Source organism: Hylobates moloch, unplaced genomic scaffold (assembly GCF_009828535.3).
Source record: "Hylobates moloch isolate HMO894 unplaced genomic scaffold, HMol_V3 SCAFFOLD_7, whole genome shotgun sequence".
NCBI lineage: Eukaryota > Metazoa > Chordata > Mammalia > Primates > Hylobatidae > Hylobates > Hylobates moloch.
Window position 1 is genome coordinate 59,629,277 of NW_026652282.1, and position 15,508 is coordinate 59,644,784.

Here is a 15,508-nt window from a genome sequence, read left to right on the forward strand (position 1 = left end):
CCACCCCCCACCCCACAACAGTACCCGGAATGTGATGTTCCCCTTCCTGTGTCCATGAGTTCTCATTGTTCAATTCCCACCTATGAGTGAGAACACACTTAGCATAATGTTTTCAAGGTTCATCCATATTGTAGTATGTATCAGTAATTTGTTCTTTTTATGGCTGAATTCCATTGTATAGATACACATTTTGTTTATCCATTTATCAGTTGATGGACATTTGGGTTGATTCCAAGTTTTTGGCTATTATGAATAGTGCTGCTATGAAAATCTGTGTACACATTCTTGTGTGAACATATGTGGTTATATACCTAGGAATAGAATTTCTGGGTCATTTGGTAACTCTATTTAACTTTTTAGGGAACTGCTGTGCTGTTTTCCAAAGTGGCTGCACCATTTTATATTTCCACCAGCAATGTATGAGGGTTCCAATTTCTCTGCATTGTTGCCAACATTTGCTATTATCCATCTTTTTGATTATTGTCATCCTAGTAGGAGTGAAGTGATATTTCATAGTGGTTTGGGATTTGCATTTCCCTAATGACTAATGATGTCAGGCATTCCCTCGTATATTTATTGACCAGTTGTATATCTTCTTTGGAGAAATGTCTATATGTATCTTTTGCCCATATTAAAACTGGGTTATTTTGCTATGTTTTTTTTTTTTTTTACATAGAAAAATAAGACTTTATTTCAAACATAAACTTTAAAGTTTTAGAATAAAAACAACTGAGTTTTTTCAAAATTGAAAAAAGCCTACCATTTTTTTTTTTTTTTTTTTTTTTAATTTTCATGTGCACAACGTGCAGGTTTGTTACATATGTATCCATGTGCCATGTTGGTTTGCTGCACCCATTAACTCGTCATTTAGCGTTAGGTATATCTCCTAATGCTGTCTCTCCCCCCTCCCCCCACCCCACAACAGGCCCCGGAGTGTGATGTTCCCCTTCCTGTGTCCATGAGTTCTCATTGTTCAATTCCCACCTATGAGTGAGAACATGCGGTGTTTGGTTTTTTGTCCTTGCGATAGTTTACTGAGAATGATGTTTTCCAGTTTCATCCATGGCCCTACAAAGGACATGTACACCATGGAATACTATTTTGCTATTATTATTCAGAGGTAGGGTTTCACTCTGTCACCCAGGCTGGAGTGCAGTGGTACAATCATAGCTCACTGCAGCCTCAAACTGCTGGGCTCAAGCAATCCTCCCGCCTCAGCTTCCCAAGTAACTAAAACTACAGGTGCACACCAACATGCCCACCTAATTTTTTAAAAAAGTTTTTGTAGAGATGGGGGTCTTGCTATGTTGCCCAGGCTGGTCTTGAACTCCTGGGCTCAAGTGATCCTCCTGCCTTGGCCTCCCAAAGCACTGGGATTACAGGCATGAGCCACTGCACCTGGCCTGCTAGGTGAGTACTAAGGGTTTTAAAAATGTATTCTGAGGCTGAGTACCATGTCTCATGCCTGCAATCCCAGCACTTTGGGAGGCTGAGGCGGGCGCATCACTTGAGGTCAGGAGTTCAAGACCAACCTGGGCAACATGGTGAAACCCCATCTATACAAAAAATACAAAAATTAGCCGGGTGCAGTAGCACACGCCTGTAGTCCCAACAACTACTTAGGAGACTGAGGCGGGAGAATCGCTTGAGCCCGGGAGGCGGAGGTTGCAGTGAGCCAAGATCATGTCATTGCACTACAGCCTGGGTGACAGGAGTGAAACCCTGTCTCAAAAAAAAAAAACGTATTCTGGATACAAGTCCTTTATATATGATTTGCAAATATTTTGATTCACAAATTTTTTTTTCCCCATTCTGTGAGTTGTCTTTTACTTTCTTTTCTTTTTCTTTTCTTTCCTTTTTTTTTGGAGACAGGGTCTCACTTTGTCATCTGGGCGGGAGGGCAGTGGTGTGATCACAGCTTGTTGCAGCCTTGACCTCCTGGGCTCAAACAGTTCCCATCCCACCCTCTCCACCTACTGCCTCCCAAGTAGCTGGGACCACAGGCATGCACCACCACACCCAGCTAATTTTTAAAATTTTTGTAGAGACGGGGGTCCCATTAAGTTGCCCAGGTTGGTCTCAATTGAACTCCTGGACTCAAGTGATCCTCCTGCCTTGGCCTCCCAAAGTGCTGGGATTATAGGCGTAAGCCACTGTGCCCAGCCTGTTGTGATTTCTTTATCTGGTTTTGGTATAAAGGTAGAACTGGCTTCATAGTTGGGAAGTTTTATTTGTCAGTGTTCTCCAGAGAAAGAGAACAAATAAGATATCTCTCTCTCTCTCTCTCACGCTCTAGAAATATATGTAAAAATAAATATCTAGATGAATAAATCTATCATTTATCTACATAAAATAGATTTATTGTGAGGAACTGGCTCATGCAATTATGGAGGCTGAGAAGACTTTTGACCTGCCATCTGCAAAGTGGAGTCCCAGGACAGCTGGTTGCATAGCTCTAGTCTGAGTCTGAGGGCTTGAGAACCAGGAGAAATGATGGTGTAAGTTCTAGTCCAAGTCCAAAGGCCTGAGAACCAGAGGGCTGATGGTGTAAATCCCAGTCCTAGGGCAGGAGAAAACTGAAATCTTAGCTCAAGCAGTCATTGAGAGACGGGAGAGGAGGAGTGGGGAGGAAAGGGAAGGGAGGGAAGAGAAGGGAAGGGAGGAAGAGAGAGAGATAATTCTTCCTTCACCTTTTGTTCTATTCAGGCCCTCAACAGATTGGATGATGCCAACCCATACTAAGAAGGAAAATCTTCTTGATTTAATCTACTAATCCAAATGGTAATCTCTTCTGGAAACACCCTCACACATACAACCAGAAATAATGTTTAACCAGGTATCTGAGCATTTTTGTGGCCCAATAAAGTTGACAAATAAAATCAACCATTATTGGTATCAATCAGTAGAACTGACTAGTGAAACCATATGTGCCTGGGGTTTTCTTTGTGGGAATTCAAAAAATTATTAATTCAATCTCTTTTACTTGGTTTAGGTCTATTCAGATATTCCATTCCATTTTTTCTTGTTAGTTTTGGTATTGTGTGTCTTTCTAGGAATATTTTCATTACATCTAGGTTATAAAATTTGTTGGCATACAGTTGCTCATAGTATTCCTTTATGCTCTTTTTTTTTTTTTTTTTTTGAGACGAGGTCTCACCATGTTGCCCAGGCTAGTTTCGAACTTCTGGACTCAAGCGATCCTCACGCCTTGGCCTCCCAAAGTTCTGGGATCACAGGTGTGAGACGCTGTGCCTGGCTCTTTATGCTCCTTTTTATTTCTCTAAGGTGGGTAGTAACATCTCCACTGTCATTCCTGATTTTCATAATTTGAGACATTTTTTTCTTAAGACTACCTAAAGTTTTGTAATTTTGCTGAGCTTTGCAAAGAACCAACTTTCGATTTCACCAAATTTCTCTATTGTTTTTCTATTCTTTATTTCAGTTCTTCTTGCTCTAATTTTTATTTTTAATTTATTTAGTTTTTTGAGACAGAGTCTCACTCTGTCGCCCAGAGCTGGAGTGCAGTGGCGCAATCTTGGCTCACTGCAACCTCCATCTCCCAGGTTCAAGTGATTCTCCTGCCTCAGCCTCCTGAGTAGCTGGGACTACAGGAGCACGCCACCATGGCTGGCTGATTTTTGTATTTTTAGCAGAGACAGGGTTTCACCATGTTGGCCAGGCTGGTCTCAAACTCCTGACTTCAGGTGATCCACCCGCCTTGGCTTCCCAAAGTGCTGGGATTACAGGTGTGAGCCACCATGTCCCACTTAATTTTTATTATTTCTTTTCCTCTGCTTGCTTTGGGTTTAGTTTGCTCTTCTCTGTTTTCTTAAGATGAAAGATTAAGTTATTAATTTGTAATCTTTCTTATTTTTAAGCAGACCTTTGCAGTTACAAATTTCCCTCTGAGTACTGCATTCATTGCACTCCATAAGTTTTGGCATGTTTTGTTTTTGTTTTCATTCATCTCAGAGTATTTTCTAACTTTCTTTGTGATTTCTTTTCTTTTAATTTTTTTTTTATTGGGAGGGGTGCACCATTTCTGGAGGTACTGCAATACAAGGTTGATGCATGGAGTGGAGGAAACTAGTTCTTATTCTGTCTCCCTGCTCCAAAAATCCATTTAATGTATTGTCCTCAGATAGAGGATGTATCAGATATTAAACTGATAAGGACAGATACTACACTTGAACTTAGCCAAAAGGCCATGAAGCAACGTGATTTCTTCTTCAACCTTTTGTATTAGGAGTGTGCTGTTTAATTTCCACATATTTATGAATTACACAAATCTCCTTCTTTTATTGATTTCTAATTTCATTCCTTTTCATCTAATTTAATTCCAAAGTACTTTGTATGATTTCAATCCTTTTAAATTTACTGAGACTTCGTTTGTAATTTAACTTATGTTCTGTCCTAGAAAATGTTCCACGTGCACTTGAAAAGAATGTATATTCTGCTCTAGCTGGTTTATCACGTTGTCCAAATCTATTTCCTTGTTGATCTTCTCTCTAGCTGTTCTATTTATTATTGAAAATGGGGTATTGACATCTCCAACTATTATTGTTAAATTTCTTATTTCTCTTTTTCACTTCTTTAGTTTTTGTTGCATATGTTTTGGTACTCTGTTGTTAGGTGACATATATTTATAATTTTGTCTATTAGTATAGCCACACCAGCTCTCTTTTTGTTACCGTATGCATGCTATATCTTTTGCCATCCTTTTACTTCCAACCTACGTGTGCCTTTGAATTTAAAGTATTTCTTTTATGAACAACATATAGTTGAATTATGTTTTTAAAATCCATTTGACCAATCTCTTTTTTTTTTTTTTTTTTTTTTTTTTTTTGAGATGGAGTCTTGCTCTGTCGCCCAGGCTGGAGTGCAGTGGCGTGCTCTCGGCTCACTGCAACCTCCGCCTCCCGGGTTCACGCCATTCTCCTGCCTCAGCCTCTCCGAGTAGCTGGGACTACAGGCGCCCGCCACCACGCCCGGCTAATTTTTTTTTTGTATTTTTGGTAGAGACGGGGTTTCACCGTGGTCTCGATCTCCTGACCTCGTGATCCGCCCGCCTCGGCCTCCCAAAGTGCTGGGATTACAAGCGTGAGCCACCGCGCCCGGCCCATTTGACCAATCTCTAATTTTTAATTGGAGTGTTTAATCATTTACATTTAATATAATTACTGATAAGGCATAGTCTATGTATGCCACATTGCTACTTGTTCTCCATGTCTTAGGCTTTTTTGTTCCTCCATTCCTCCATTACTGCATTCTTTTTTTATTAAATAGATATCTTCCAGCGTACCATTTTAATTTTCTTGTTAGTTTACATATATAAAAATGTATTACATACATGTATAAATGTGTGTATATATATGTATGTGTGTATATATATGTATATGTATATTTATTTTCTTAGTGGTTGCCTGAGTATTATAATTAACATCTTAACTTTAACAATACAGTTTGGATTAATATCAACTTCATTTCAATAGTATATGTTATGGTTTGGATATGGTTTGTTTATCCCCACCAAAACTCATTTAAAACTTGATCCACAATGTGGCAGTGTTGGGAGATGGGCCTAGTTGGAGTTGTTTGGGTCATGAGAGAAGATTCCTCATGAATGGCTTGGTGCCATTCTCATGGTAGTGAGTTCTCACTCTGGCAAAACTGGATTAGTTCTTGCAGAAATGGATTAGTTCAGATTTTGCCTCTTTGCATGTGCCTTCCTACTCTTTGACCTTTTGCCATGTTGTGACACAGGACAAAAGCCCTTACCAGAGGCCAAGTTAATGCCAGCACTGTGCTTCTTGAACTTCCTAGCTTCCAGAACCATGAGCTAAATAAACCTCTTATTTATAAATGACCCAGCCTGAGGTATTCTGTTATAGCAACACAAAATGGCCTAAGTACATAAATACTTTGTTCCCATATAGCTCCATTTTCATGCCTCTCCTTTGTGTTGTTATTGTCACACAAATTATATCTTCATACATTGTGCACTTATCAAAGTGGATTTATTGCTTTATGCAGCTGTGTTTTAAATCATATATAGAAGAAAAGAGTTCCAAAGAAAAATATATTTGTACTTTGATATTTACTTATGTAGTGACCCTTACTGGTGGTCTTTATTTCTTTATGTGGATTCAAGTTGCTGTCTAGTGTCCTTTCATTTCAGCCTGAAGGATTCCCTTCAGTATTTTTTTTTTTTTTTTTGAGATCAGTCTTGTTGCCAAGGCTGGAGTGCAATGGCACAATATCGGATCATTGCAACCTCCACCTCCAGGGTTCAAGCAATTCTCCTGCCTGAGCCTCCCGAGTAGCTGGGATTACAGGCACCCACCACCATGCCTGGCTAATTTTTGTATTTTTAGTAGAGACAGGGTTTTACCATGTTGGCCAGGCTGGTTTTGAACTCCTGACCTCAGGTGATCCACCCACCTCGGCCTCCCAAAGTGTTGTGATTACAGGTGTGAGCCACTATGCCCGGCCACCATTTAGTTATTTTTAATATAATTTCTATTTATTGATATTTATTGATATTGGTGAGACATGTCATACATTCCTTTAAATTTTGGTACATATTTAAATTAACTAATTTAAAGTCCTTGTCTAGTAATTCCAATGTTTGGATGTCCTCAGTGACAGTTTATGTTGATTGATATTTTTTCCTATGTATTCACCATTTCTTGTTTCTTTGCGTATCTTACAAGTTTTGTTAAAAATTGAACGTTTAAAATGATATAATGTGGTAACTGGAAAACAAATTCTCCCTCTCCCCAGAGTTTTATTGTTGTTGCTGCTGGTGTTTATTTGTTTAGTGGTTTTTTTTTTTTTGAGACGGAGTCTCACTCTGTCACCCAGGCTGGAGTGCAGTGGCGTGATCTCGGCTCACCACAACCTCCACTTTCTGGGTTCAAGCAATTCTCCTGCCTCAGCCTCCCAAGTAGCTAGGATTACAGGCATGCACCATGACGCCCGGCTAATTTTCTTTTGTATTTTCAGTAGAGACGGGGTTTTGCCATATTGGCTAGGCTGGTCTCAAACTCCTGACCTCAAGTGATCCACCTGCCTCGGCCTCTCAAAGTGCTGGGATTACAACCATGAGCCACCACACCTGGCCTGTTTAGTGGCTTTTCTAAATTAATTCTGCAAAGTCTGGATTCTTTGTCATGTGGGGTCACAGAAGTCTCTGCTTGGTTAGGTTAGTCATCAGCTAACGATTGTACAGAGATTTGCTTAAATTCATGGAGCCAGTAAGTCTCCCAGTCTTTACCAAGGTGCTCTGTGTGTGTGTTGGGTGCAACTTTGCCTTAGCACTTCACTTGTACAGAGCTTGAAGTTCAGCCATAGGTGAGAACTTTGGCCTTTCTTAGGTGTTTTCTGAGCATGTGCACAGCCTTGGGAATGCATATCATCCTGTGCATACGCACAGCCTTTTAGATTCTCAGGTATTTGTTGGAGGTTTTCTAAGCCCCATATGGACATCTCATTCCCCAGCATTTACTTAAGCTTTTTGGTTAGCTTAATGTTCACCGCAACTGTTATCTATTACCATAGGCAGCTGTAAAGTTAATCATTTGTCTCTAATTATTTTTGACAAATACCCCAAGGAAAAAGTTTTTCACACTGAGCACACTCTTGAATCATGCCTAATAAAAAAAGCCTTGCAAGTGGGGTCTTTCAAGGAACCAGTAGACAGGCCAAATATTAATTATTCAGAAATGAGGCTTGGAAGGAGCTCCAACATTCTAGTCCATATTCTGTTCCCTCTGGTGGCTGCCAGGCTGCTGGTTTTCACTATGATTGTAGGCTGTTGGTTTTCAAGGCTACCATTTCTACTTGTTTTTGTAAGTAAAGTTTTATTGGAACACAACTAATATTCATTTACATACTGTCTATGGCTGCTTTTGTGTACAACAGCAGAATTGAGTAGTTGGGACAGAAATCATATGGTCGGAAAAGCGTAAAATATTTATGGCCCAGCCCTTTATTCTAAAAGTTTGCTACTCCTACTCTAGACCAGTGCTGTTTAGTAGAAATATAATGTAAGCCACATATATAATTAAAAATGTTCTGAGTAGCCACAATAAAAATTAAAAAAACAAGCGAAATTATTTTAAAGAATGTTTTATTTAACCTAACATATTCAAAATATTATCAATTTGACATATAACCAATATAAAATTACTAATAAGATATTTCACATTTTCTTCTTACTAAGTCTTTAAAATCTGGTGTGTACTGAACATTTACAGCACATCTCAATTTGGACTAGCCACATTTCAAATGCTTACTAATCACTAGTGGCTACTGGTTACCACATTGGATAGCATAGCTCTAGATTCTTGGTGCTCAAAATGTGGTATCTGGTTTGGCAACATTATATCGCGCAGGAGCTTGCAAAAATGGCACAATCTCAAGCTTCAGCCTGGAGGAACTGAATCAGAATTTGCATTTAACAAACCCTAGGTAATTCATATGCATATTAAACTTTGAGAAGTAGAGCTCTATACCATTTTGCTATACTACCTGTCTTTGGGATAAAGACCCAATATACACAAGGCATTATTCTAATATAAAATATAACCCTCTGGTTGTCATTCTATCATAGATCTTGGTGGAATTGTCTGAAAATGAATTAACCAAGATGACAGTGACAGTGTGCTAGGTGCTGTGCTAGGCACTGTGGGGTTTGCTGAGTTGAAAAGGACATGGTCTCTTCTTTCGGGGAACTCACAACTGCCCAAGGATGCCTGGAGAATAATACTCTGCATACGAAATCCAATCTTCTGCACTAAAATCCTCTAAACAACTTCTCCATCTCAAATGTAAATGTGGCAACCAGGCACTGGATTGCTCAAGCAGGCATTCAACTCAAGAGGTTCATGGGACAGAAACAAAACAGTTTCACTCCATTTGAAATTGGCTCACGGCAAAGGTCTGAAGCAAACACTCAAGCTTTAGGATATGAACTCAATGGGTCATTCTGAAAGGGTAGCAACCCTGTGTTTGTATAACAGGAAAGTTATAACATTCATCATGCTCAGATTCAGGAACTGTGCACTCAAGTCAAGAGAAATCTGACAGTCTGATTTCCAGGTTCCAGTGACTTGGAATAGAAATTCCTATTTAAAGCAAAGAAAATAAGAAATGAGGAAGTGCCAGTCCTTGTTTCTGTGTGTAGGTGTTGACAAGCTATTAAATCATTAGGCTGTCCCTTGCCAGAAGCAACAGAATAAATCTTGGAAGTTGACAAATGGTCAGCAGCTCTGTGTGTGCCTGCACACTCAGAAGCACACACAAAGGGCACACTGTTTCCCTTGGTTTATCTCCTGGCTGTGTAAATATTTCATCTGACATTTGGATTGGATTCTGAGCTAGTTTCCCACCAAGCTGATGGTTTTTTAATCTGCTTTCATCAGCCTACAATAAACTGTCTAACCTGTCTGCACAGTGCAGTGTACTCTGCCCACTGGCAAACAGAACAAATGGAACCAGGGGATCCCGACATACTTTTCTCAGATATCTGAAGACGAGGAATTGCACCCAAGCTCTGCCCAAGCCAGAAACACAATCTATGAGGCACTTGCCTCATCCTGTTATACCAGCACCCATGAGCCCTTCCTAGACTAGACCAGTGCCACCAGGAGGTCACAACACATAACTTGGGCCTGCCATCCTATTAAGACAGATCTTTGGCTCAGCACAAATATGCCACTGCCAAAGATGAGGGTGGGTGTAATCTCATTCACTCTAGGTTGTATTCATGCTGGCTTCCTTTCAGTTTCAGATGAGTTCCCTCAGTTGTCCAAATGTAGGAAACGCTGTGATAACCCAAACCACAAATTACTGGCTCAGAAAGCTCCCATGCAGTAATAAAAATAAAGGAAGTACTGATACATGCTGCAACGTGGATGACCCTTTAAAACATTCGGTTAAATGAAAGAAGCCAGTGATAAAAGACCACATATTGTAGGATTCCATTCATATGAAATGTTCAGAATAGCAAATCTATAGAGACAGAAAGTAGATTGGTTGTTTCCAGGGGGTGGGGGGAGAGGAGATTGATTGCTAGTGAGCATGGGATTTCTTTTAGGGGGGATAATAACATACCAGAATTAGGTAGTGGTAATGGTTGCATAACTTTGTGAATATACTAAAACCCACCGAATTGCACACTTTAAATGGGTGAATTTTGTGATATGAGAATTATATCTTGCTAAAGCTGTTTAAAAACAATTGAGTTATTAGATGATTTTTCCCTCTCCCCCTAAAAAAGCTCCCATAGATCAATCTTCTCAGCCTTGCTATTTTGTATTCTACTTATAGGAGAAGGATGTAAAAGAAAGGCATACAAGCTGGTCCTAGGAAAGCTATAGCATCAGAAGGGTCTACCCAGTCTACTGCTACAGTCCTCTATCATTCATTCAGTTATTCATTCACCGAAAGTCTGCTATGTACTAGGCACTGGGGATACAGCATTAAGAAACTCTGCCCTATTAGGAGCTTATGATAATGATGTTTCTAACATTGACCCTGAGATCCCCAGATTCATGAATTGCCTTCTGAGTCATCAAAGATTAAAATGTATAATTGCATTAATTGTACAGTGTTATTTGTATTCTGGTTTTTTGAAATTGGGAATTCATGGATTTATGGATGATACACCTCTCTAAATTTTCTATACCTGAGGTATAAACTATATTGGATAATTTACACTAATAGTAAAGCAAAATATTTAAAGAACAAGGCAGGATACAAACTTACTGTTTCCCCAAGGAAGTTTCCCCAAGATGTTGTAAGCAAGAATTCTTGACAAAAATAGCCAAACCATGTACTTTGAGGTTTCCTTCTTCACAAATAATTGCTTTTGTGAATCCACAGGCTTTATTAACAGGTAGTTTTGGCTGGGCACAGTGGCTCACGCCTGTAATCTCAGCACTTTGGGAGGCCGAGGCGGGCGGATCACAAGGTCAGGAGATCGAGACCACCCTGGCTAACACAGTGAAACCCTATCTCTACTAAAAACACAAAGAATTAGCCGGGCATGATGGTGGGCACCTGTAGTCCCAGCTAGTCGGGAGGCTGAGGCAGGAGAATGGTGTGAACCCGGGAGGCGGAGCTTGCAGTGAGCAGAGATCACGCCACTGCACTCCAGCCTGGGTAACAGAGTGAGACGCCGTCTCGTCTCAAAAAAAAAAAAAAAAAAAAGAGGTAGCCTTTTCCTCTTTGTCTCAGTGTAGATAAAGACATATATCTATCTGCTGGTATACTTCTGGCGTCAGTGTGGGGAAAGCTGGCACAAAGAAACTCAATAGTTCATTTCTTCAGGCAGTGTGTTAGATGGAGAAATAAAATAACATTTGATTTTTGGAGTCAGGCAGGCCTGAGTTCAAATCCTAGCTCACATTTTAAATTCAGGCCTGCATCATCTCTTAACAGCTTCTGAGTTGCTCTTCCTATCTCCAGTCATGTCCCTCTCAAATTCATCCTTTACACAGCAGCCTAAGGAAACTCAAAAATACAAAATGGATCTTGTTACTCCCTTACTGTAAAAGTTTTAGGGACACCACAACTTTGGTAGGAGGGTCTAAGCTATTTAGCTTGACTAATAAAGAGTTGGCTCCACAGCTTGGCCTCCAAACACCTCTCTAGCTGCATCTCTTACCATTTTCCACCTTACAATTTTTACACAATTGTTTGTAGTTGCACACAGACAGAAACCCACATGTATCCACTCTACTCAGGCTGTTATGCTCTGCTGGAATCACTTTCCACCCTTCTGTGCCTGGTTAACTTTTGAATCATTCTTGCATTGGGGTGGAGGTTACAACCAGCTGGTAAGAGGATAGACTCTAGAGCCAGACACCAGGGCAAATAAGGGCCCCAATTTAGCCTGCCTGCCCTAACTTTGGAGGCTAGATTAAAGGTAGTTGAGGAGATACTGACAATAATTGCAAAAAGTCTGTTACATTCTAGCATAAACTACTTTAAAACCATTGTATTGAAAAAGTTTGAGTAAGTAATATATGTATTTAGTTAAAAATTCCAAAGGCAGAAAAGGATATTTTGTAAAAGAATAAGTCCTTGCTGTGTCCTAGATACCCAGTTCCCTTACCAGTGTTTTTGTAACTCTTTCAAGAGACAGACTGCATATGTAAGCATAAAAATATCATTTTAATACAATAAGAAAACACATTGTATACAGTGTCCTGTAATTCCCTTTTCATTTAGATACCTTATCTTGGAGATTCTTTCACATGTATTATATGTAGCCAATCTTCTACTGGTAAACATTTACATTGTTTTTCACCTTTTACAAAGCTATTTCTTAGGACCTCTTCTACTATTCTTGCAGAGCTCTTGCTCACGAGAAAGAAAATTCTTTTTTTTTTTCCAAAAATCTCAGTTACTTTACATTCTTTTCCATTAAAAATTGCATTTATTGTGATTTTGTTTTTTATATACAAAGTTAATACATTTCATTTGTAGGAAACTTGGAAAAGGCTGGGTGCAGTGGCTCATGCCTGTAATCCCAGCACTTTGGGAGGCCGAGGCAGGACGATCACTTGAGGCCACCAGTTTTAGATCACCTGGGCACCACAGCAAGATCTTGTCTCTACAAAAAAATTAAAAAATTAACCAGGCATGGTGGTACATGCCTGTAGTCTCATCTGCTTGGGAGGCTGAGGCAAGAGGATAACTTGAGCCCAGGAGGTCGAGGCTACAGTGAGCTATGATCACGCCACTGCACCCCAGCCTGTCTGCAGAGTAAGACCTCATCTCAAAACCAAAACCCAAACCAAAAAACAAGCAGACAAAAAACTTGGAAAATAAAAAAGCACAAAGAAAAAAGATCACCCATATTTCCAACACTGGTTAACATTTTGATGAATGTCTTTCTAGTATTTTTTATATTCACATATCTACACTTTACAAAAGGTCTACTCTCAAATTTGAGGGGGAAATATGTGATAAGACATAGTAAAAAAGAATAATAGCTTACCATGTTTTGGTCAGTAGTGTACCTTAAATGCATTATTCCATTTAATCCACACAACAACCCTATGAAATATATACTGTTCTCCTCATTTTACAGATAGAGAAACCGAGGCACAAAGAATTGCTGAGTCACACAGTTTGGGGAGTAACACAGCTGAGATTTGAAGTTAGATTTATCAGACCCCAAGTCACACTCTTACTCACTGTACTCTGCCGCCTCTGCCAGGTCCACAGTGTCTAGTAAAATTGAAAAGGCACAGACCTCATGATCCAGCAATTCCATTTGCAGGTCTGTGTTCTACAGAAACTTGGCACATGTGCCCACGGACCAAGTGTAAGAATGCTCATTGCAATGGACTGTGGTGGTAAAAAATTAGGACCAATCCAAATGTCCATAAAGATGTGGACGGTTAAATAAAACACAGAATATCCACAGGATGAGATACTATAAAGCAGTTTAATGGCCTGAAATGGATGTATGTGGGTAGATCTTAGAAACAACATTGAATGTCTCTTCACTGAATAAAACAATAAAAGGAGAAAAAATATTGAATGAAAAAAGCAGAATGCAAAACAATATGTACAGTATGGTACTGTTTGTCCCAATTAAAAAAAAATCATTCCCCCCAAATTCCAAATCTTGTTTCTGATCACGGTGAAAATGAACTGGAAAGATACACATCAAATTCATGACAATGGATGCCTTGGGGGCACTGGGAGAGGAATAGGACTGGGAGTGAAGGACATAGGATATTCAACTTATCTATGATTTTTTTTAAGGATTTAAATATAAGATAAAATCTTAACACATTTTAATTCTGAATGGTGGGAATAAGTGTGTTTGTTATATTCTCTGTTACTATACTATATTTAAAAAATAGTACCAGCTAATGTTTACAGAGCACTTATGAACCAGGTACAGTTCTAAGCATTTCATGTGGATCAATTCATTAAATCCTAACAAGCATCCTATGAGGCAGGTACTATATTAGCTCCATGACAGATGAGGAACCTAACAGATAAGACACAGGTTAAATAACTTCCCTGCATCACACAGCTGGTAAGTGGTGAAGCTGGACTCCAAATCTGGGTGTATCCGGCTTCAGGAACCCTGCCTTTACCCTGTGTCATCTCTACTCTTCGGAACATTCTCAAAATCTAAACAAAACAGTACAAAGCCAAGTCCCTAAATGCTGAGGGAATGCGAAGTGGAGGAATGAACACAACTGTGCAGTTGTTGCCCTGATTGCCACCTTCTCTTTCTATTTGCTATATTAGCCTGAGGGCTCCATTCTGGAGCTGAACTAGCTCTAGTTCAGAGTAGAACAGCAGGGACCTCTCTTTCTTGAGGGAATCAAAACCAAAAACTCTACTCTTCCTCAAAAACAAAAGAAAACAAAACAAAATAATAGGCAGAGCACAATGAGCTAGGCTCCACTGGGGATATTAAAGGGCACACACTCAATTTAAGCCTGCGTGTGAACTGGAGTTCCCATGGGTTGGCTAAGCCTAGTTCTTTGGCTACAAATAGTTGGGGCAGGGAGAAGCTGGCAGCCATGTAGGGTAGAAAAGTGAGACTTGGAGGAAAGAGGGAAATCCTTTGGCTTCCTCCAGTGGCTGCTCCTCTCCCTGCAGAAGGATGTGCTATCTCGTGCTTAAGGAGTTTAGTAGTGGGAGGAAAGGGAAAGATGGAGGCCAGCAGGGCGGGTTTCTGTAGCTCTCTTCCTGCTATAGCCTCTGGTTTCAGTAGAGTAATTCCCTCACTCTGTGCCATCATCATCAAAGCAGCTCCCAGGCTCCAAGTAAATAACAGACAGGAAAACACTGGGGTGGCAAGAGAGGTTTTGTAGGGTAGTGGTGAAGCGCTCAGACTCCAGAGCCACCCTGCCTGGGTCTGAATCCTAGCTCTGCCACTTATTCATTCTGTCAACTTGGGCAAGCCATTTATGAAATAGGGATAACAATAATTGTTGTGTTGTGAGGATACAGATAAATAATGCATCTAAAGCACTTAAAACAGTGCCAGGCACATAGTAATCACTCCATGAGTGCTTGTAGTACTTCTTCTTTCTGAGTACCTGCTTGTTTCCAGGGACTGTGGTAGGAATTAGGGATGGAGGGGAGGATCAGACAGTTTTTGCCCTTGAATTTAGTATAGTTGAGGAGACAGATGAGTAAATGAATTACAATACAATATAATAAGGTCTCAAGTTAACTATATGTGTCAGATATTATAGGATCGCAGGGAAAGGAGTGATGAACTATGGAGGGGAGGGGTGGCCAGGGAGGACTTCACAGACAGATGACATGGGGATTGGAATTTGAAGGAAGAGTAGGACTTCATCCAGCAGGCAAGTAGGAGGAAGGACATTCCTAGTAGAAGAAGTACCTTGGTCAAAGGCATAGTGGAATCAGGGTTTAGGGCAGGAGCAGGGATAGCATAGTGGGAAAAATAGATTAGGGCCCAATCTAGAACGATCTTGTGTTCTCCGCTAAGAATTTT

At 40.1% G+C, this 15,508-nt stretch overlaps 1 protein-coding gene and 1 non-coding gene across 7 annotated transcripts in view; both read right to left on the bottom strand.

The window, feature by feature from the left end:
* The window catches only part of HDAC8 (histone deacetylase 8), a 250,889-nt gene that overhangs the window by 44,184 nt on the left and 191,197 nt on the right, over positions 1 to 15,508 (bottom strand). The gene's annotated exons all lie outside the window — the stretch shown is intronic.
* Positions 4,027 to 4,217, bottom strand: LOC116812398 (U2 spliceosomal RNA). Its single transcript, XR_004370695.1, has one exon. It is a non-coding gene; the product is annotated as a U2 spliceosomal RNA (small nuclear RNA).